The sequence below is a fragment of the Anas acuta genome, chromosome 9, assembly GCF_963932015.1.
Source record: "Anas acuta chromosome 9, bAnaAcu1.1, whole genome shotgun sequence".
Classification (NCBI taxonomy): Eukaryota; Metazoa; Chordata; class Aves; order Anseriformes; family Anatidae; genus Anas; species Anas acuta.
In genome coordinates, this window is record NC_088987.1 from 22,378,970 (window position 1) to 22,400,821 (window position 21,852).

The 21,852-nt window shown below is 39.7% G+C and overlaps 1 long non-coding RNA gene across 1 annotated transcript; it reads left to right on the forward strand.

The window, feature by feature from the left end:
• Window positions 1–321: 321 nt before the first annotated feature.
• Window positions 322–21,265, forward strand: LOC137860930 (uncharacterized). The gene is made up of 3 exons (XR_011099260.1): window positions 322–1,093; window positions 6,295–6,383; window positions 21,150–21,265. It is a non-coding gene; the product is annotated as an uncharacterized lncRNA (long non-coding RNA).
• The last annotated feature ends 587 nt before the right edge of the window (window positions 21,266–21,852 follow it).

The following is a 21,852-nucleotide window of genomic DNA, read 5'->3' on the forward strand; positions in this document are numbered from 1 at the left end:
TCAGTATTCTGAGACAATGTCACATCCTTGGTGACCTGTAATGATGTTTAAATACCTTTGCCATTTTCCCCCAGTGATTACTGCGCTGGGTGCTCTCTGTGTGCCTATAGAGATATGTTTTTCAAAAATCAGGATGGAGTGAATGCCGCTCGTTGTTCTGGCTGCAAAATGTCAAACTGCAGTGGAAAGAAATACAGCATTGCAGTGGTGGTGCACTGAGGCCCCCGGTAGGAAAGCAGGAGCTATTAAGTGGAAAATTCCTGCAGAGGACGTGTTTCCATTTCTAATGCGAAGAAAGAGGGTGTTGTTTGAGGCTGGCAGGTCTGTGGAAAATACAGAAAACACAGGGAAGATGAGAAAATGACCTCATTGAACTCTGAGAACTTAAGCAAACAAACAGCTTCGGCCAACATACCACATTCTTGCGGCACTTCTGCCCAAACAACAAATTGACCTATAAGTTATATAATCACCCACAAGCCCCCGTGCCCCGTGTAAATGTGGGGAGGGGGAAAGGGGTTTCATTGAAAGGAGAGGGAGGGGAGGGAAAGCAGTAAACCTGCTCCCGTAGGAAAAAATGCTTGGGGGTGAGCTGCCCGTACCCCCCTTCCCACCACCTCCCCACCCCAAATGCTGTACTCACATGAGGTTCAGGTTTAATTGCACTCCGAATACCAGCAGAGTGATGGCACTGGTTGTTTATTATAGTATGAATTATTTCAGTACAGCATAAATTTTCCATTTCAAAGGATCCCGAATGCCTGCAGGGAAGGGACTAGGTTTTGTGAGCAGAGGGTGGCCTCTGTAAAAGTTGGTGGGGATTTCTTCCGAGCGGTGGTTAAAGCTGCATTCTTTGAACCTGGTTAGGGGGGCTCTGCGGAGCATGTTTAGGGGCTGTGTTTTCCCCTGCAGAGGCCCCCTGTAGTGATGGCTCGGAATGCCTGAGCTACCATTTTATGTCAACCGAACAAATCCTGGTGTAAAAATGCAGAGGCTAACCAAAGGCCGTGGGCTCGGTTGTTGTTGTTGCTCTACATAGCTGCAGAAAAGGAGGATGTATACCCCCGTCCCCAACAGCTGAGTGTGCTGAAAGGTTTGATTCATTGTATTTCCAATAACTAATTAATTGAACATAACAGAAAGTAAGTTATTAATTGGCAGAACAGCAGATAAACCATAATTCTTAGTTTACAGTAAGATTACTTACAAATCAGAAAAGGGCTTTTCTCTTAACCAATGCTCACTTTCCTGTAGAAACATATTCTCTGCTACTGTGTTAACAGCAATGTGTGCTCTCAATGTTTATTTTTTTTTCTTGTTTACGCTGTTAAAATCCTGTTGTCTCCCAGTTGCAGATGATTTAATGCATAGCCAAAATGCGATCTGCCATCCTGCATTTTGTGTGGACTTTGTCTGTGATAAACATGTTAGTTTGAAAGGTCCTTGCAACTTTAAGTACTGCATGATACTTTACAGAGAAGCATAAACATAAGCAGATAAAAAGTGTTTGATCTTGAAGGTGAGGCGTTAAAGCATATGCATAGGAACAAGAAAGATTCAAATACTGCCAGCAAAGAAAAAGCAGCTGACACAAGTCATAAAATGCAGATGCACTTTCAAATTTCATGTATGCTGCTATTTTGATCCGGTGGTTTGATCCATTCTGTTGTTAGATTAGGGACCACCAGCTCTGAATGTACTGAGGTGTAATTCAGAAAACCCCTGCAGCTGTAAGGAGCTGACTAGATTCAATGCTCATCTTCCCTCACTAACACATTTTAGAGGAAGATAAAGTGAATTAAAGATGGGTCCTGAGAACAAAGTGAGGCCATCCCAAACTTGAGCCAAAAATGCAAACCTTTCCTCTTACAGGTTCTGCAAAGTGTGATTAAATTATTGTTTGTTTGTTTGTTTTCTTTCCGATTTGACATCTCACTGAGTATCTGAAGCACAAAGGGAAAATGACAGAATTGCGTACTACAGAAAGACAAACAAAACAAAACTGTACATGCAAAACTTCCAGCATTATTTTGCAGGCATACATCAGGTTGTTTTGACAAAGATTAAGAAAAGTGGGGGATGTTTGGGGCACACAGCTAAACCAAACTGAAGCTCTCTCGTGGCAGCTGAGTATTGCTTTTCGAGGCTACAGATGACACCTTTTTCAGGTATGGAGAAGACACTGTTGTACTGTTACAAATGGGAAATAATTGTATTCTGTGGTGCTCAGATCTGAAATCAAATTTGCCCAGAATCCAACGCTCTTTCAGTTTAACCCTGAACGCCTGCATCCTCTGCAGCACAATGGTCAAAAGACATTCAAGAGCTCCACAGTGTTGTATTATTCCCTTTCTGGGAATGTTTAACCAGGGCAAACCATATAGTGCAGCATTTCTGCACGATGCCATGGATTCTGTTTCTCTTTTCCTTGTGCTGTGTAACTAAGGGGCACTGTAAGGGGCGCATAACTTACAGACGAGAACAGCTTTCTCCTCCACACTCTGACAGGAAATAAAAAGCTCCCAAAAAACTCAAGAGAAAAACAAACTTTGTGAATGACAAATAGAAGCATTGCCAAAACAAAAGAGTTTCCTGCATCTAATAAAAGGAAAAAGGCAGATTTTTGCTCATCCAATACCTTGTGGCTGCTAATGGCAATAAACAAAAAAAACATAAGGCGCGCCCCATGCACTGTTAGGGCTCTGGAGTTTAGCACCCATTGCAGGATTAACTCTTCTGAGTGCAGAGCTTTGGTTACAGTTTCCCTCCACATTTTAGAGGTTGCCTTTTACATAGGAGACTGAGCTCATATCAGAGTTTTTGTTGTGAATTCAGTTTAGAAGACTTTAGCTATCTAAGGAAACTGATAAAGGACTATTTTAAACAAAAACGCAGATAAATCTGAGCGATGAAGTACAAACCTGAGCCAAGCAGAGTGCAGGCAAGCCATGTTTGGCTCCTGCCAACGCACCTCAGTCCAGCCTTAAGCTGTGCTTTCAGAAGTGTGCAGAAACGCCTGGTCAAAATAAACCATGCGGAGGCTTCGTGAAGCACAAATGTAGGTAAGAGAATAAATAAATAAATAAATAAATACGAATGTTTTCTTGAAATCCCCTTTTTTGCCTCACAGCATCAAAAGACGTGGAGTAAAAGAGACACAGAAACAATGGATCAGGATCTGGCCTTTATTTCTTTGTTCTATTTCAAACCATCATGCTCATCAGGAAGTCTCACGCAAATGATGCCAACACTGAGGCTGGGAAACGTGAGCTGTCAGAATGCCCAAGGTAGCTGCAGCACTGCCAGCTTGTTCTGACCAGAGCGGACATAGGGCCCTTGGCCTCTGACCAGACTTCTCGCCCCTGGATTTTACTATCACTGATCACATGGGTCTGTTTTTCTGCTTTTTATGAATGTTAGAACTTGAGGGATGTTTTGAGAACATGGATCTGTGAAAGACACAAGTGTGAATCAGTCTTCCTCCTTGTTCTGCAGTTCAGATGACACCCAGCTTAGACAACTGGAGGGTGAAGGGACCCCAGGATATACTGAAAGATACTGGTTTTATCTGGATGCAGAAAGAAAGCCTGTTGGTCAACGGTTTTATACTGAGGCAGTACTAAAAAAAAAAAAAATTTAAATAATAAAAAAGAAATGTCACAGTAGATGTATATACACAGAACTTCTATTCCATTTGTAATCTGCCTCAGCACTGACAAGACAGACTTTAATTCTGTCTCAGGAGCCACAGCTCAAAATGCAGGTCCTGCTTAGGAGCCATAGAAGGCAGTAAGAGTCATCAGGGGTGTTTAAGGAATGGTTGGACTTGGTACTTAGGGACATGGTTTAGTGGGTGATAGTGGTGATAGAGGGATGGTTGGACCAGATCATCTTGGAGGGCTTTTCCAATCTTAATGATTCTATGATTCTGTTTTATGATCAGCTGTTTAAAAAACATGGTTTGGAAGAGCATTGCTCAGCCTACGGAAGGAGAAAGACAGGGCTTTTAAATGGCAGCTGCAAAGCAGGAAATAGTCTTTGTTTTCCATGTCCATTGGAATGAGAAATGGCTCAACTTATGTTAAGATTTATCTAGGACAGTATGAAAAATCTTATGTTGAGTCACACAGGGAAGTCCAAATAGAGAACTAAAAGCATTTCCCTGAATGCAGATGCTACTGCATACCAGACAAAATACATAAACCAAAGTGTGGATCAGTTTCTGCTTTGAAAAAGGTCTGATTCAACCAGGGGTTTAGTGCCACTCAGCTAGGTTTGGCTCAGCTAGATGCTGCTGGCCTCTCATGAAAAAGCATGGTGGCAGCTGAGGACCAATTTTTGAGAGTGATGGTACAGTGGAAGGTTTTGGAAAAGTGTTTGGACCCTGTGATTTTTCCCAGTTTCCTGAAGGACCCAAGTCACAGTAGAACTCTACAGATATATAGATTCAGATATAGATGTTTCGTACAGTTATTGATTTGGCAATGAGGGGAGTTTGATTAGATTGTCTGCAGACAGAGCTGTTGGCAGTACATGAGACTAACCATTAAAATGGAAAAAAGACAAAAATTTGCTTCCTCTGTTGAAAATCATTTTCAATATAACTTCCTCCAAATATATACCAGTGAACCTAAGTTACACTTGAGGTAAGACAATATAAATACTAATGACCTGTGTCAAGATCAATCGATTAACCTCATGATTTCTCTTACCTAAGTCCTAAGGAGTGTTCCTTGGAGATCATTAATTTCTATAATGTGCATTACTAAAAGAAGTCCATGGTGCCCAGGGAGAGGCATTAAGAGAGGCTTTTAATATTCTTCATTTTCTGCTTTAGATTGTGATTCACATAGCTAATGAGTATGATCCATCCAGAATGGTGGGAATGTTACCTAGTGCCACTACTTAACAAGTATTTGGTCTGATTCAGCCACGTGAGCCCCCCACCACATAGAAGCTAATTGCAAGGATTAGAGCACACCGAGACACTCAAGCTCCACTCCTGTGGGTTTGGGGAGGAACAACACATTTAAACATTCCAGCTACAGTTCCCTTGGCAACGTACATAACAACAACTCACTAAAACTATGGGTTTCTGTTTTCTTAACCCTTGAGAACATTGACTGAATGAATACTTCCTTGAGGAAACAGTTCAGTCAAACAGATATACTTAAACACTCTTAAATCCACCAGTTCTTTTCTCCTTAAAAAAACAACAGCAGTTGAATTCCATGTCAAACTGATCTCCTCCCCTAGCATTAAAGGGTTTAATTCAAACAAATGTGCATACCATTAGCAAACCCTCCACAGAAGTCTGTGTGAAAAGAAGACTGTAAAAAAAATCCCCAAACATCAATGTTTAAGACCATTATAAAGTTTCTAGAGATCAGAGCACACAAGGAAAAATACAAAATGAATTTTATAAAGCACATAAACACTCTTAAGAGAAGAAACAAAACAATATTAGCATTTATGTAGAGAATAGAATACAATCTTTTTCCTGTCAATTATAGCAATCACAATGTCCATAGCAACTTTGTAATGATTCCTCTGAGAATGTAAAATATTCCATAAATATTAACTAATGTGACAAAATAATATTTACACCATCTGTGTGAAATATATGAGATCTGCCCGAGAGTTTATTCTGCTGCCCAGTGAACTAGAGTCTCTTGTGATGGTATTGCCCCTTAGCAGGCACTGTTCCTATCACACAAAGGTTTGGAAGAGGAACCTCCAGCTAAATGCATATGTAGGGTATTGGAAGCCGCCAGACCTCATGTGAACCTCACAAAGAGCTGCTGTAGTTGTCATTAGCAGGCAGAATTAACGAACACACTTACAAGGCTTCAGTTCTTATGGTTGCAGGCACCAGTGGTGTGCTGCAGTTTATTTAAGACAACACTCTGACTCCTGTTGTCTTCCATCAGTAGTTTATGTGTATAAAAGAATTAAAGAGTGACATCTTCTGTAGCACATTAGCCTGGGGTAGGTGGTAGTGGACTGTCATGAAAAGGGGTTTAGCAGTTGTATGAAGAGAGCCTATCTTGCTTCCTCAGGCTATAAGTCACTTGATATGGCTCATAGGAGAGCAAGAGAAACCACCAGCACCCATGTTAAACATACGACTAGTGCTGTACTACCAATGCACTGATGCACACTTGCACAAAGGAAGAGTTGAAGGTTGCGAAACTAAATAATAGCTCAAACAGATGTCAGTGCAGTCTAAAGCAATTACCTTTCATAACTCACGTTTTCTCCCTTCATAAGCTTTAATTTTGTTTTTCTCAAAAGGAGCCTGTGTGACCTTCCCTTACATTGTCCATCCCATGATGGTGAAGACTATTGCTGTATTTTGTAGCTTCAAGCAGATACAAGAAAGAGTAAGTACACTTATCAATTTTTTTAAAGCCCTTTACCCTTAAACATCTGAGGCTCCATCACTACCCTATTCTCTCCATCCATGGAGAGTGCTCACCTGTTCCTCTGCAGCAGCTCCTACGTAAATCACTGGGAGGCAGAGACCACTCCCCTCCTCCACCCTCAGGCTTAGCACACAACAGTTTGCTAAAGATTATGCAGCATCCTTGCTAATGCATGGTTGCCAGGGCATCCTTGTTCCCTAGCCAACTACTGTACTAAGGCTTCACTGGCAGCCATCCAGCTGTGCTTCATTTGGGAACCTCTGCAGCAGTAAAGGGTGTGTTTTCCCAATTTACTGGAGAAGTCAGTCAGTTTGTTTCTTTTCTCCTAAAGACCCTAAGTATTTGGGCAAGCAGAAACTTTTCACAAAGGACTGTAAGAAAGGGAACCTCTCTTTTCCCTTTTCCCTACAAATAAGAGTTTAAGTCTTGCTAAAGATAGCTTGGGTTTTGCACTAAACCAGCCAGTGTGGATCATATCATATCAGTGTGGCATCATGCCAAGGCCAACACAGGCACAGCGCCACACCGAGATGGTGATACCTTCACACTGGAGCTGGGAACTGTTTGGCTTTGTTCTGTGTGGTGTGGAGGCATTGTCTTGGTTGGGAGGAGCCAGGGTGCCTTAGCATGTTCTGCTGTTTATAAATACCCCATTCTTCTCAAGATTTCACAGCATTACTGCAACACAAATTCCAGCTAACACTGCGTTTAATATCAAGTTTTCTTAGGCCAACTGCATGTAAGATGGAAGGAGCATGATGACATTAGATAGATAAAAAATAAAAATAAAAAACGTCTCATGCAATTTCAATGTGGTGGTGACATCCAAACAGTTATTATGCCAGGACCAATTCCAGGCTAAAATTCTGCTCAGTGGCTTGAATAGCCTTCAGTTACAGAAACTGACGGCAGGATCACGGGTGCCAGCAGCAGCTGCAAACTGTTGCCATTGCAATAGCACATGTCCTGAGAGAGCTCAAGGCCAGTGCATGGACTGAACAGACAGAGGAAGGGTCACAGCAAGAGGACAGCTTGACAGGTCATTATTGCTCATGCCATGAGTCTTCTGTCTATGAAAGCCTGCAGGGTGTCACTGGCTCTTGAATGTCTCAGTACTAGGACAATTAACAATGTGTAGTTGTGCCCTTGACTCTTGCTCATGGTAACTTTATAGTACCATTCACGCAATAAGTGTGAGATGAAGAATGGAACAGGGGATGTACATCTAAATGGAGACAATACAATTTACAGTGTTTTCTATTCCTGCTTTTCCCTGGGTAGGAAAGGGTTTCAAACACTAAGGAAGAGAAAATTTAGATAGGGAAAAAAACAATAAAAGGCAGGTGCCACTATCGCTTCAGCCGTCACTGATACACCCAACAACTATCATCTATTTGTCAGTCCATCATCTGAGAATTAATCCAGCTTAACCTATACATAACCTGGAATAAGCAATAGGAATGAGCAAAGAAAGTTTCCTTTTTGGCTCTCGTTATTTTGAAAAGACAAGCAATAGAAGTGTGTATTTAAAAACAGGAGAGCTGCACCAGCTCAAGTTTTGAAGGTCTCTTTAAAATCTTATGCAATTTGTAGTAATGGCAGCTATACAACAAGCTGCTAAATCGAGCAGCAATGGAAAGTCAAATATTGGCACTCTTTTTATCCATACTGCTTAGATGTTACCTTGCACTCAGGTTGTAGTCTGGGAAAAGCCAACCACGTCCTCTAGACAGAGGAAGTCAAGTCAAATTAAAGACCAGATAACATTTAAGGTTTCTCCCAGCAGGATAGGTAAGTCTCACTTAAAATCACTATTCTGAGACTGCAGACATTGCTATCAAGGTCAGGACAGATACAAGGTGGGTCTAGGTCCCAAAACAAAGCGTGGATTAAATGTTATGACCACAGAACCAGTGAGGGAAGCTTTTAATAGAGTGTTCAACTAGGCAGTGTACCAGGTGAGCTAAGAATGATATGCACAAAAACAGAGCTTTTGCACTGTTGCAGCTGACTTAGCTCTCTCTCTCGCATATGTGATATATAACAGAAGTGGCTGATCCCAAAGATATATGTCAGGTAGTTAAAGGATTAAGACATGTCTTAACAGGACTGCATTTTATATATATTAAAAAACAAGCAAACAAAAACTCCCTCTCTCTCTCTCTCCCCTTCTCTCTGTAGTGACTCCAACAGTACCTGAACAATATACACCCTAGTTTTGTGAGGAGAAAGAAGAACATTGTAATTGCATTTCATTAGGTCTCCAAATAAATAATAAATATTGTGTCTATACTGTAAAGGAAACACATAAGAAGGAAGAAAAGCAATGGCATGTCAAAAGAAAAGATGACAGATGAATTCTAGAGCTACCAAAAGCCTTACCCTGATATAAGCCAAGAAAGCCAGGTCATCAATATCCAGCCCTCAGCATTGCACCTGTAGCTTTAGCAGTTCAGATCGGGGGGGGAAGGGAGGCTCAGTCACTTACTCTAAACAAACTTTCACTGGAGCAATGTGCAGGCACCAAAAGTATTTTTGATGCCAATTAAAGATTAGAAAAATCATCATTTACAAAATGCCCCTTGATGGGGGTCTTTCAAATTAAACTAAACATCTTTTCTATTTAAACTGGTGGAAAGAGCTGTATTTCTCAAGTTAGTTAGAGAAAAGAGGATTAAAAAGGTGAAATGGCTTATTAAAAATGAGACACAAAGCATTTTACATGAGTGCCTACAAGGGTCCATACTAAAGACTAACTATGTCAGATTAACAAAAAAAAAATAGACATTTATCTAGTCTAAAGCCTCATTTAACATGGTGAGCAACTTGAAATCTTTGTAGCCCTCTTCATAAAGCAAAGGTATGGAAAAACAAAGAAACAAACAAAAACACTTTTTTGGCACAATTAGAAATGTAAAAATAGCATAGACAATATTATGGGTCAGTGAAACACAAACTATATTCATAACACCAAGGTTACCAAAAGAAATAAATTTTAAAGTGCAGCTTAACATTTTTGAGACCATATGACATCCAACTCTAAAACTTAAAAAGTTTTGGCCGAATGCATTTTATATACACCTTGTCAGATTGGCAAAAAGCAGCAAAGGTAAATGAATAGGTTATCTGAAAAGACCCACATAACTTATGGTTTTGCTGGTGAAAAATAATGCAAACAGCATGAACTGATATTAATAAGTGCACAAAATAATGTGTTATCCCGCCTGGTATATATAAATGTTGGCTATACATATGGTTTTTGGATGGCCTGTTGTCATGGTTACCATTCATCTGTCTTTATGCTTTAGCATGCCCTGTTTTCTAAGGTTGAGGTTCAATTCAAGTTCACATGAAGCATATCAACTGAAGTTTTCAGATGTGGGCTCTAATGTAATGTGCATCATTTTCTGAGAGGCCAACTTGAAATACTTTTGGCATGAATTTATGAGATGTCAAGCACCTTCAGATGCAGCAGAAGCCAATGCCCTGTATGCAGTGACTGATTCATGAATAATCTGCCAAACAGCACAGTCTGTAACAGTCTTATTTTGAAAAGCCATAAACCTATTTCAGTTGGTATGGGGACTGCTTCTGTACTCCTGCAGGCTGACCTTACCAACGTTAGCCACTAAATGAACAATATGATAGTCTCCCAGCAACATTTACTCATTTGTCTGAAAATATAGGAATGCTTAAGTCTGTAATGTAAAACATAAACTTCATTCCTGTGTATAACATGAAATAACCAAATAGTTGGATCCATTGAAATGGAAAACTCCATTTCCCCTTTCCTTTTCCAAATTTCCTTTTAAATGTTGAGGGTCCTTTCTAGCCCAAGCCATTCTATGATTCTAAGGTTTTAGAAGTCATTAAAAAGCCTGAGGTTCAAACCAGAAACACTGAACCTCAGCAATAAAGTCCAAAACACCTAGCAAGGGTAATCAAGAATTCGCTCAGGTAACTCTGTGTAGCGTTTGCATTGTCTTCTGCTCATGTGCCTAAAGAATTAGAGGGATGCGTATAAATACTTTTTGCAGTTCTATAGAAACAGATGTCCCTGCTCTTCAAAGTAGCCTCTTTACCTAAAGAAAATCCTTTTCACTGCTTCCAACAAACCATCAGGAACTACCAAAGACTCCCAAAAGGCTCTTTCCTTCCTTCTCCTTTTCTCAATTTAGCTTTTGCTGAGCAATTGGGAAAAGACATGTTGTTCTTTTTTATAGTGCAGTGCATAGAAATGTTGTCTGCTCATAGGAAAAGTAAACTTAGTAGTAAAGTTTTGGTATAGCCGACATCCCTATGAGCATATTACACACAATTTAAGTTAAGCTTATCTCCTCCTTTTCTCTCCAGAATAAAATACGAAGGGAAAAGCTAGGGAGAAAGTTCTCGATCTGTGTCTCATCTTTCTAGGTCCATCTCTCACACAATCTTTTTGCTTTCAGTCTTACCAGTTCTTGACTCGCTCCTTTTCTCTCAAAGATAGACACAAGCAAGCTAGTGTCACCCATCGTGTTCCCCATAGTAGGCCTTCCTCTGGCTTCAGTACCCATATTCTCCTGGAAGTGCTCAAATAATTTGGTTTCTTTTCCTCTTGATTGCTGGGTTGTTAGCATCTTTGGTTTGCTTTGCGCCTTAATGAAATTGTCCTTGAGGACATCCGTCTGCAGGGGGGTGACCCAAAAGCACCTGCCTTCAGATAGTTTCTACTCATGCATACTTCTCAGAAGCAGGTAGGGCTTGACTGTTAAAAAACTCTTTTCTTGTCCAACAGGAAATTTCTGAGGAGCCATTTTATACAAAAAGGAAAAATTAAAGTGTACAATACAAATTCAGTATAATTAACAAAAAAAAATAGAGAACTAGTTTAGCATTTGTTTGTATGAATATACACACAATATACGAGTTACCATGGCCTTCAGACTGCCTCAACCCCAACACCATGTTTTTTATTTATTCATCTTTTGGGACCCATTGAGACAGACAAACAGGGTTGCGTGCGTGTTTAATTAGGAGTATTCGATAGCATTCTTTTTTATCAGGCATCTCAATGTTATTTCTTAATTTGATTTCACTGTACACATTCTTTGGAGCTCTTCATTTATTTTGATAATAAATGGGCCAGCAAACTATAAGCTTTATCTCCTAAACCCTAGAGTTAAGCATCATCAGAGACATGGAGTCACAAGCAAATTGGATTGAGGGAGGCCTCTTTGGCCCCCATTTCCTACTTCAGTTTATGTTCAGATAAGTGGAAAATGTTTGCTGCTAACCTCAATGCAGGTCTTCCAGTTCACTGCACAAGTGATACACTTCCATAAACCTGACGATGCAGTCTGTGATCTGTGGAAAGAGAAAGAGGGCACTGAGATGAACTCCAGATGCACCTATTTGTTATGCTGTGGGCTCTGGAGGCCTAGCACCATGCAAAATGGCATTTAATAAGTCACTTCCCTAGGCCATTGCATGAGACACTAGCATAACATCACTAAACATGCTGCCTTTGCAGAGAAAGCGTCATCTGGCTTCCCACCACATCAAACATGGAACTGATCAAGAAACTGTCTGGCATTGCAGGATAAGCCTTCTCCTCCAGTGAATAAGGTTACAACACAGATGCATGAGAATGTTTTTATCACAAGCCCATGCTTTTAAACAGGTTATTAGCACAGCACCAGCAGGGGCCATTGAAATGAAGACTTGATTTGTTCATTCAAATCAAATAATTATTTACAGCCTAAATGATCAAACTCTGCACTTTAAGAAACAAAACAAAACAACAAAACACACGCTACAACAAAAGAAACTTTATTCTGCCTGCTTGATGTTAAATGGCAAAGCAGCACAGGAGTGAAAATATCCTGAAGCCCTATATCATCTTCATTATCTTCACTGGTGAAGTGAGTGAGAGCGTGGAGAGGTGTGAAATTCCAGCAGAGAGAAACATGCTGTTTTAAGAGGAAGTGCTGACATGCAGGCTACAATTAGACAAAAAATGACTGCTGACATTTAAAAATCATTACAGAGAGGAAATTGTGAGTGTAATTATGTCATCATTGACACTGTTCAAGTGTGCTGATGCATTTTTGCTGATCAAAATCAAGTGTTTATATTTGTAAATAGAATGCACTTAGCAACTCTATCAATGGAAATGTTCTAGCCAAGAACTAAGGAAAACTGAGCCAAGTCACTTTGACAGAAACTTTTTTTTCTTTTGCTTGATTTTCAGTTGTTTTTATTTTTATTATTATTATTATTATTTGTTTGTTTTCTTTTAGGATCATTTTGCTAACAAGATTGTTTCTTGTTATTGATGACTTTGGATGACTGATTGGGTTTTGTTTGTAGGTGTTTTTTTCATAAAACAATAGGAATGGCCATTCCGGAGAAGGCCAAAGGTCTGTCTTTCCAATGTGTATTCTACATACAATAGTGGTCCACAGTTAGATGACTACAGAAGATAGAACAATAATAACATATTAGCCACACCAAACTCCCAGCTTCCAAAATCTGCTGCTCAAGGACTTCCCAGACTGCTCAAAACCATCAGAATAATCAAGTCTTTCTGACTGGGTTTAGATATAGTCTGATTCTGGAGTCAGTACAAACGGAAACATGATGTCAAGCAGGTGGCAAAATATGTAAATGTTATCATTTACTTGGAGGAGTTTGTTGACTGTGCTAATACTGAAGTCTTGGCACTGCGTTACTTATCACAGTTCTGCCTTAAGCACTGTCACAAATCTCTTACCTATGACATATCATTCAATGACAGGGAGAAGCAACCAACCTATGATACATACAAATGCTCACTTCAGAGTGGACAAAATATATGGAAGTGTTTGCGTATAGCTGATTCTCAAAACATTTTTTATTTTTTAAATCTCAGAGATCTGGGAGATAATATATGAGTGCACTTTATGCACATGAAAGCAGACATATTTACAAAGGCCCTTGAGGAAAGTAAGAAAAGGTCTTGTCTTCTGCAATGAAACGTCCACAACAAAATATGTCTTGAAATACTCCTGAGGACGGCATTTTTTTCGCAGTATTCTGGAACATGTTTATGTTGGAAGTTAAGAAAAAGACTAAAAGTATGAACAAGATAAAGGATGCTTAATAACAAGGCACTCCACATTACAAATGCAATTATATTGGAAGGCTAAGGCAGACATACAAACATGAATATTGAATGTCAACTATTCTGGTTAAAACTCCCGCTTCCTCAGTCCACTTCTACACAATTTTAAATATCCCCTCAGTATCTCTTTGTTAGTTTTATAAGAAAGAAATATGAGTCTTGGTTTGTCTTTTTTTTTTTTTTTCTTCTCTCTTTTCTTCCTCTCTTTATTGACTTTGCCCTTTGGAAATGGGATTTTTCACAATCCACCTGTTAATTTGCTGGGTGTCCTCCTGCAGTCAGCTTGTGCGGGTTTTGGTTGTTTTGTTTTTCTGACACTGGCTCCATCAGTTTCCATCAGTGTCATTGTTTCCTAGATGCCAAAAAATATATCCAGTCAAATTGTGTCAGAATAATGTCAAGCAACTCTATAGTCACCACATCAGCAAAAGAACTGCTTTCATAATGTCATTTTACAATTGGAGGTATACTGTAATTCATTTTTAGAGTGATAAAAATTTTCATGTCAAAACACAGGAGTCTTTGTGACATTAAAAGTGTAGAAATCAGTAGTTAGGGAACAATCTGTAGTGTGTGTCTTGGGAGAGGCCAGTATTCTGAATGACTGCGTTAATACATCAGGGAATAGTCAAGAAACACACCTGTGAAAAAGCAGGCCACAGAAATATAATTTTATAGAGCACAGTTTAGGTAGCAAGACAAATCAGTACCAACACACAGATCTGTACATTCTATCCAACTGAGAGGAGCACAGCACCAGTTCCAGATTTCACCCAGGAAGCAGAAATGGAAGCTGTGAGAAGTCCTCTGGTGCATCCTCAGCAACAAGTCAAATCTCCATGGTCTTTGCTTTTAGCTTTAATGATGACTGTGTTTTGCTGGAGACTTTATTTTAATTAAGACAGTAATAGGCATTCCATAACTTCCCTAAGAAGTTGTATCCATCTACGCTTCCAGAGACCTTTACCTGAAGTCTAATTTGAATCTCCATTGACATTAACTCTTTGAATACCTACCCTGAAGTTCTTTTGATGGGACAAATTTTTAAGTTTTTGTGCTTAACCCCTAACAAAGCTACTAGCCTCTATAACACAGCAGTCTAGATTTTCTGTACTTAATCTGACAGGCACAAGTGTTGGTCTCAGGGTATTGCTGGGTCCTCCTGCTCAGGCAGAAGGAAACAAGCACTTTCTCAAGTGAAACTGCTTCAGTACTGAAATTAGAAAAAATATCGCAGGCAATAAAAAATGCAATCTCTTGGAGACCAGAGGGACACAATATTCCATATAGTTTATGATTCCATTACAAAACAATTTCTCAGTCTCTCATTTGCCAAGACATTGTCAATATAGCATGATGCTGCTGCTCTGATAACCCAATTCTGTAAGCTGCCTCCATTCAAAGCACAAAGGTACTTTTTACAAAAACAAACCAACCAAAGAAACCAACCTCAGAGTACTCACCGCAGTGAGGCGTGAACTTCAGAAGCTACACCAAGACTAGGAAATGCCAACACTGAAAGACAGCTTCAGTATTTTTATTCTTGCATTATGTATTTTTAACAAAGCCAATGCAAATAGCAAGTATAGTGACAGTATTCAGAAGAGTGATTCTATGGAAAGGCATTGGTTATAGCAGTAGGTACATACAGCAGTACAACATTTGTTATAGCACAGAGACTATGTGGTACCTACGAATGCAATTTTATATCACTTTGTTTTAATGACATGGAATGATCTGCCCTGACAGCTTTCAGAGAGGGACCAAATTTTAAGGCTTTTAACCTTCGTTGTGAATAACCATCCATCTCAGTCATCTTTTCTCATCAGTTTACTGAAGTAGGGAATTTACCAACACACCTAAACAAAACAGAATGATCACTAAAACAATGGAGCTCTACCTCTTGATGTTACTTCAATGTAAACATCAAATAATGGTAACAGAAATGCGGGTTGCGTGATTTTAGTAAACCAAGTGTAAGAAAAATAATTATTCCAATCCATTCTACTCTGAAAGGCTTCCACTGCACGGCAACAGAAGTACATTGCTATAAATGCCACCGTAGTAATCAGTCTCAAAAACTTTTAGAATCTCTCAGTTCCAAGAATGCAATACGTTATTTCTGCTATACGATGAATGAAATAAACATATGACCAAGGTATAGATGGAAACATGCAACAAGTCTGAAGGCCAGGCTGAATAAAATGAGAACAATTTAAATGGAATAGTATGATTTATCAGCTAAAGATTTTCTTCTGTAAAATATGTTCATTCTCTTCCTCCAACAGTCAAGTCTAACCAAAGAGATCAGCAAATCTGAAAATGTGGGAGCAGAGTAACAAACCGGCACAGAATGGGAAGAATAGAAAAGATAAGACGCTATCCAAATTTGATTGCAAGGAAATCTTTTGCTTCTCAAAATACTGCTAATTAGCATTATTTGCTCAGGCTTTATTAGTTAAATTTCAACTGTTATGCCTATAAAATCAATTGTGCTGCCTATAAACCTGAATTACGTTGTTACTTGGTATACCTTCATGAACATTTTGCAATGCCTCAAATCAATGAAATGTTTTTCTATTTTAGAGTAAGTCAGAGCTGACAACAATGAATGTAATGTACTATTGGTGCATTTTAATGTAACTGAAATAATTACAATCTTTTATTTACTGAGTTTTAAATAGTAGTATCCACAAACCAAAATATCGCAGTATTTGATTTAATATGATTTTAATACTTCATGCAACAACTGCTTCTGGTTAAACAATTGGCATTAATTATGCATGCATGAATCATTCATAAACCAGGGTTTTATATCCATCACAGCATCAAAGCAGGTTTAGACTTACAGACACAGATCCAAGGGAGATGATATAGTTCCAACCTGCAGTTGGCAAAAGCAGCCCTTGCAGTCAAACAGATTGGGAGGCTCGGATGTTTTAATGCCAGGGCATTTGTAAACCTGGTAAGTTCACCATGCTCAGATAATGTAAGTCAGTGTTGTTTATAGACACCGAAATATGACAGCTAAACGTCTGTCTTCTCTTAGCATCAGTTCATCTGCTTCTGCTTTTAATGAAGTGGTGAAAATAGACATTGGCACCCCTGGTGAAACTGGTGCTACCAGAGACTGAAAGAACGGTAAGTCAGCCTTAGGAGAGGGTACTGGGCAGTGGTAAGGCATTAGCTTAAGTATGAGGTCCAGCCTTGAACATGTCCTTCACAAAGAGGGAAGTGAAAGGTGAGAGTGCTACCGGAAAAGAGCTCTGAGAAGAACCAAACATACAGAAAATAAAAAGAAAGCATTATATTGAAAAAGTAGAGATAATTAAAGTGGAGAAGAGATGACTGGGATAACAGTCTGCACAGAGAAGGCTAGTATAAAAACAAATTAATTCCATCTCCATGTGCTCAGCAGGTAACGAGACAAGTAAGAGCAACATAACTGACAGCAAGAAAGACTCACGCTGGATGTTAGGAAAAGCTTTCTAATCATAAGAACCAGCACAGACGTAGCTTGCTTTCTGGAAAGCTACAGAGGTGCTGCGTTGTGAAGGTTTTAAGAACAGGCTAGCCTGACACAACCAGAAATGAAGTAGATGTGCCAGGGCCTATTCTGGGGCAGTCCTACGTGACCTTTCATGCCTGCAGCATCTTAAGCTTTGTAGAATGTAGAAAGTGCTCCACACTTCTGCTAACCTACACGTGCTTGCAAGGACTGGCATTCAGTAATTCCCTGCAGCTCCGGCACCCTAGGTAGAGGTGGTATTTCTGCCGTCTGTGTTTTGTTGGGGCCATACACAGCTTCCAAATGAGTAAGCTGAGATGAGGCACCTCCCTGCCCGGGGCGCTGCTGCCACTGATCCGATACATACAGCCAGTGTACAGCTCTGGATTATATTATTGAAGCACAGCTGTGGTAGTGACCTTTTAAACACCTAAATCCTAATTGTACTTCTACCTTACCCATCGAGTTTGTGGGCCAAAATATCAAAAGGCCATCTTTCTGTGAGCTTCAGTGATGTCTTCAACTAAATTTGAAATATTTCCCAACCGAGTGTCATGTGAGAAAGTTGGGTTGCCCTCTCCTCACAGTGAGATAAATCACAAGTGATGCCACACAAAGATGTATGGTCTTAGACCATGACAAAAACAGAGTAGATGAATGAGCTTCATTAGAACTTATTTGTCACTGTAAGAGGATGGGACACTAAGATCTTTTGCAGTCCTGGTTGTGATTGTCTTGAAAATGTCCTTTTCTTTCCAGTTTACACTTGGAAAATGGGCAGCATGCCCTTCAGATATGCCACTCCACAAAGCAAAGTTCACACAGGGCTTCAATGTGACCCTGGAACTGATTTATGTCGTGTGTCTTGTGTCTATTTTAAGACCAGGATCTTCCTTACTCTACCTTACAACACTCCGCCAAATTCCTTTCAGAGGTGCATTAAACAGACTACCTCTTGGGCTACTAGGTCTAAGGAGTAAGTGAAATTAAAACTGACAAAAATAAAAGGAAAAACAAATTAATAAGAAAGCCTAAAAATATTTTAAAAGTCAGTATTTCAAGAGGCAAAGTACAAATTTGAAGAAGAAAATTCATAAGCGGTGCTAAGAATTCACCTACATCTTTCTCTCTTAAGAGAGGGCCTAACTTCCTGCTGAGAACAACTCTAGAGTGGATCACAGGAAAGACCCACCAACCTACTGCTGGTACTGGCTAGGTGATGCATTGCTTTATTTCACAGCAGCTGAACATCTCTGCCTTCAATGGCCTGTTTTCATCAGTCACTTTGTGCAGGAGGTTTTAGAAAAGCTTTTCAAATCACCGTAGAATAAGTAGGAGTATGCCATGGGTACACTTGTAGTTAAAACTAGTAAGTATTCCAGTTCAATTATGAAATTTAAGCTACAAGTGCTGCAGCTGAAGTTTTCAAAATATGCTCTCAAAATAAAAAGTCCTCGCTAAATGCCTCTTGAAAGAGTAAACAGCCAGCACAGCTTTGAGCTTCACTTTGTGCTTCACTTGCAATAAAGTTATCTGACCCAGCCTCACACCTCCCAGCCTCTAACTCTGCAACAGGTCACCACAGCATAGTGTTACATGCTATAACCTTGCCCTGCCATTCACACTTGATGTGGTCACGGCTTGATTTCTAATGGCGTGATAGGACTCCTGGCCAAATTTCATTGCTAACGGGGGAAAAAGTCAGCCTGACAAACTGTGTATTTCCAGTGCAATCAAAGGAAGACAGATTTGCCTTTTACTCCAAAAATATATTTTTGTATGTACACATTCATATGTTTGTGTATATATATGTATAAATATATACACTCTCATATATATGTATATATCTTGCAAGATGAAGGCTTCTTTATGTGGCATTTAAGACTTATAGTGTCCTGAGAGAAAAGCAACCAGCTGCAACTCAGCCAGTCAGTTCAGTGTGAGCACACCGAGTGAGCCATTTGAGATACATGTACATGATCTTTCAGCTGCACAACATCCCATTCATCAAATGATTCAAAAATGGAATATGTAAAGGTGGGAAAAAAAAAAAAAGCTGCAGAGGCAAGAAAAAAACAATTAGCAGAAAAGCTTAGAGAAGAAAAAAAAAAAAAAAAGCCTGAAAAAATCACCACATTATCATTTCAAGTTCCGAGAGCTGTCCCAGCTTCCTTTAGGGTGATCACAGAGCTAGGAAATTCTTTGTATTAGAGCAAGAGTACGGAAGTCTTCAAGTCTCCTAATTAGGCACTGATAATTTAGCAGGGGACTGCAGGATTCAAAGTATACAAGGTAGCACTAAGCACAAAGTTGGCTTTATATCCTTTGCCCCACACCCTTGCCCCACCAAAAATTTCAGATATGACAAGCCTCAATTTTAGGAAAGAGGCTGTTATAGTCTGCAAATAGTTTCCATCCTGGAAGAAGACGCACCCAACAGAATTTAAACAATGCATGCTGCAATCTCAGTTACAGTGGCATAAATTAGGATCAATTCCACTGAGGTCAGAACAGTTATGCCAGCGTGAGACACATGAGGATCGAGACCAATTAACTGCAATAGAGTTAATTCTCATCTACTTTACCACAAATCAGAATCTGGTCCCTGGCTTTCAGTTGGATTCAGTCCATGTAGTGGGCCAAATCTGCCTCTGAATTTCAAAAGAATAGATATTGAGAAACTGATTTTATTGGAACTATTCCCAGTTACAGTACTGCAACTTCTGGCCCAGAGACTACTCAATGTCCAGGCACTGAGCTGTAGCCTGCAGTTGAGGTCCCTTCGTGCTTTGGCCCAGGTGGACCAGAACACTCAGAACCCACCCTGCAAATGCATTTCTTTGTCATTTGTGGTGCTGCAGGTCAGACCTATTTTTGATCACAATTATTTCTCATGTGGATGAAGGCGGTAATTCCAGAAATAAAGCAGACATGTGGAACACACTCATCTACCTAGTTCCTCTCCCACCCCCAAGAATATTTTTTTGACTTGTTAACTACTGGAATTTGATCTTCATGTAATACAGGAAAAGTGTAACAGCGATACCAACGACCTTAGTAAAGTGCAAGCTGTGAATAGCCCTGGTGAAGCGAGCAGCCTGAAAAGAGATAAATGTTGGTATGCCAGCTGTTTGCTTCTAATGCAGGTGAATAGCTTTAGAAATATTTAAACCAGTTGGAGTGCACTCATCTCCAATCTTCATTAATGGGAAAAATAAAGAAGAAAAGTAATAAATCATAAGAAGTGCAATGACCACATATACCAACATTTAACAGCAAAGATTCTTCCTTCAAAGTTTTGCTGCTGTCTCTCTAGACTGAGTACTCCTCAAGTTTCCTTCCTGCCTGGTTACACATGAATTTCCATTGTGCACCTCCTAAAAGAAGACCATGTCTTTCCAGAGATGAGGAGGTGGTACGTGGAAACCTTGCATTGTCTAGGAAACTTCAGTACTGTCTGGGTGTCACTAGCATTACCTGGCACATTTTTGTCCTCTCTAGTAGTCTTTTCCTGGTCAGTCAATATAAGCAATACTCAAGAAATTTGCAGGACTGTTCCTCAGAACAACTTTTATCAAACTACACTTCTCAGGCTACAACTTCATAATTTACAGCAGTTCTTGTGAGGCCATCTAGACTCTAAAATGTTCATAAATAGCAGCCTTGAAACGAGAAAAAACAAAAAAAAGGTTTTAGTTTTTTTTTGTTTGTTTTTTAGTTCAAATGTGTAACTGGGGAGTATGAAGACTCTATTGTCTCAGCTTAATGATTAAAGCTGGAAAAAGCAATTTTATGCATGGGTATGGAAATGCCTCATACCTCCTGAAGCGTTTTGTACCTGTCCTCTCAACATGCAGTCCTTCTGGAGGATCTGGACTCGACCTCACATTGCATCTTTCAGATTACACACTGTGATAAATATTTTTCTAGAGTTGCTTCTTATAAATGGGAGTTACGTCCTTCAGCAAGGCCTCTGCAGGGGCGGTGAAGGGGAAGAAGGATCAGAACAGAGCAGGGAGAAGGATTTTTCACACCAGCTGGAGTGAAAGGTCTGTCTGAAGCTTTCCCCTCACAGGTTTTAGGAAATACCAATGGCAGGAGCAGTGATTTAGGCAGGAAGAGAAGGAAGAAGCCTAGCAAACAGCCACAGAAACACTGGAGAATAGCATACAATTTAAATTGTCGCTCATGGAGAAAGAAGACTGGCCTACTTGATGGAGAGGAGAACGCAACACCAGTTGAAGGATCTGGGGACTGTCTGCCACCTCTTCTTCCGCATGGGTGAAGCAGCTCTGCAGAGCTGGGTGCTCTCCTTTACAGTAGTTATCATAAGGTAAGTGAGAAACATAGCTGTATACAATCAATTCCCTATTAAGCATTCTTTCCTGTTATTTAAAGTTGAACTGATGCAGAGCTTAATGACTCATGCTTTCTGACAAATAATATACCACACAAATGAATTTCAGAGGGAGCGGTACACTTCCTGAATTTGAATGGAATTTAGCAAATAGACCCAGATGAAACAATGCAGAGAAAAAAAAAATAAAATGTCAAAACACTTCATTTTAGTATTTTCAAAATGGAGCGTTTCATTCTAGAACTGCCAAAACACTTCCATTTCAAAACAAAGACTTCTGACTGTCATTTTTAAATTGGCCTAAATTTAAAAAGAAAAAAGCTTTGAAATGTGTGAAACAGCCCAAGACCAAAAATGAAGCCACTCCTTTGAAGCTGAACTAAATATTTTGGGTTGAACAAAAAAAGATACTTTTCCTGAT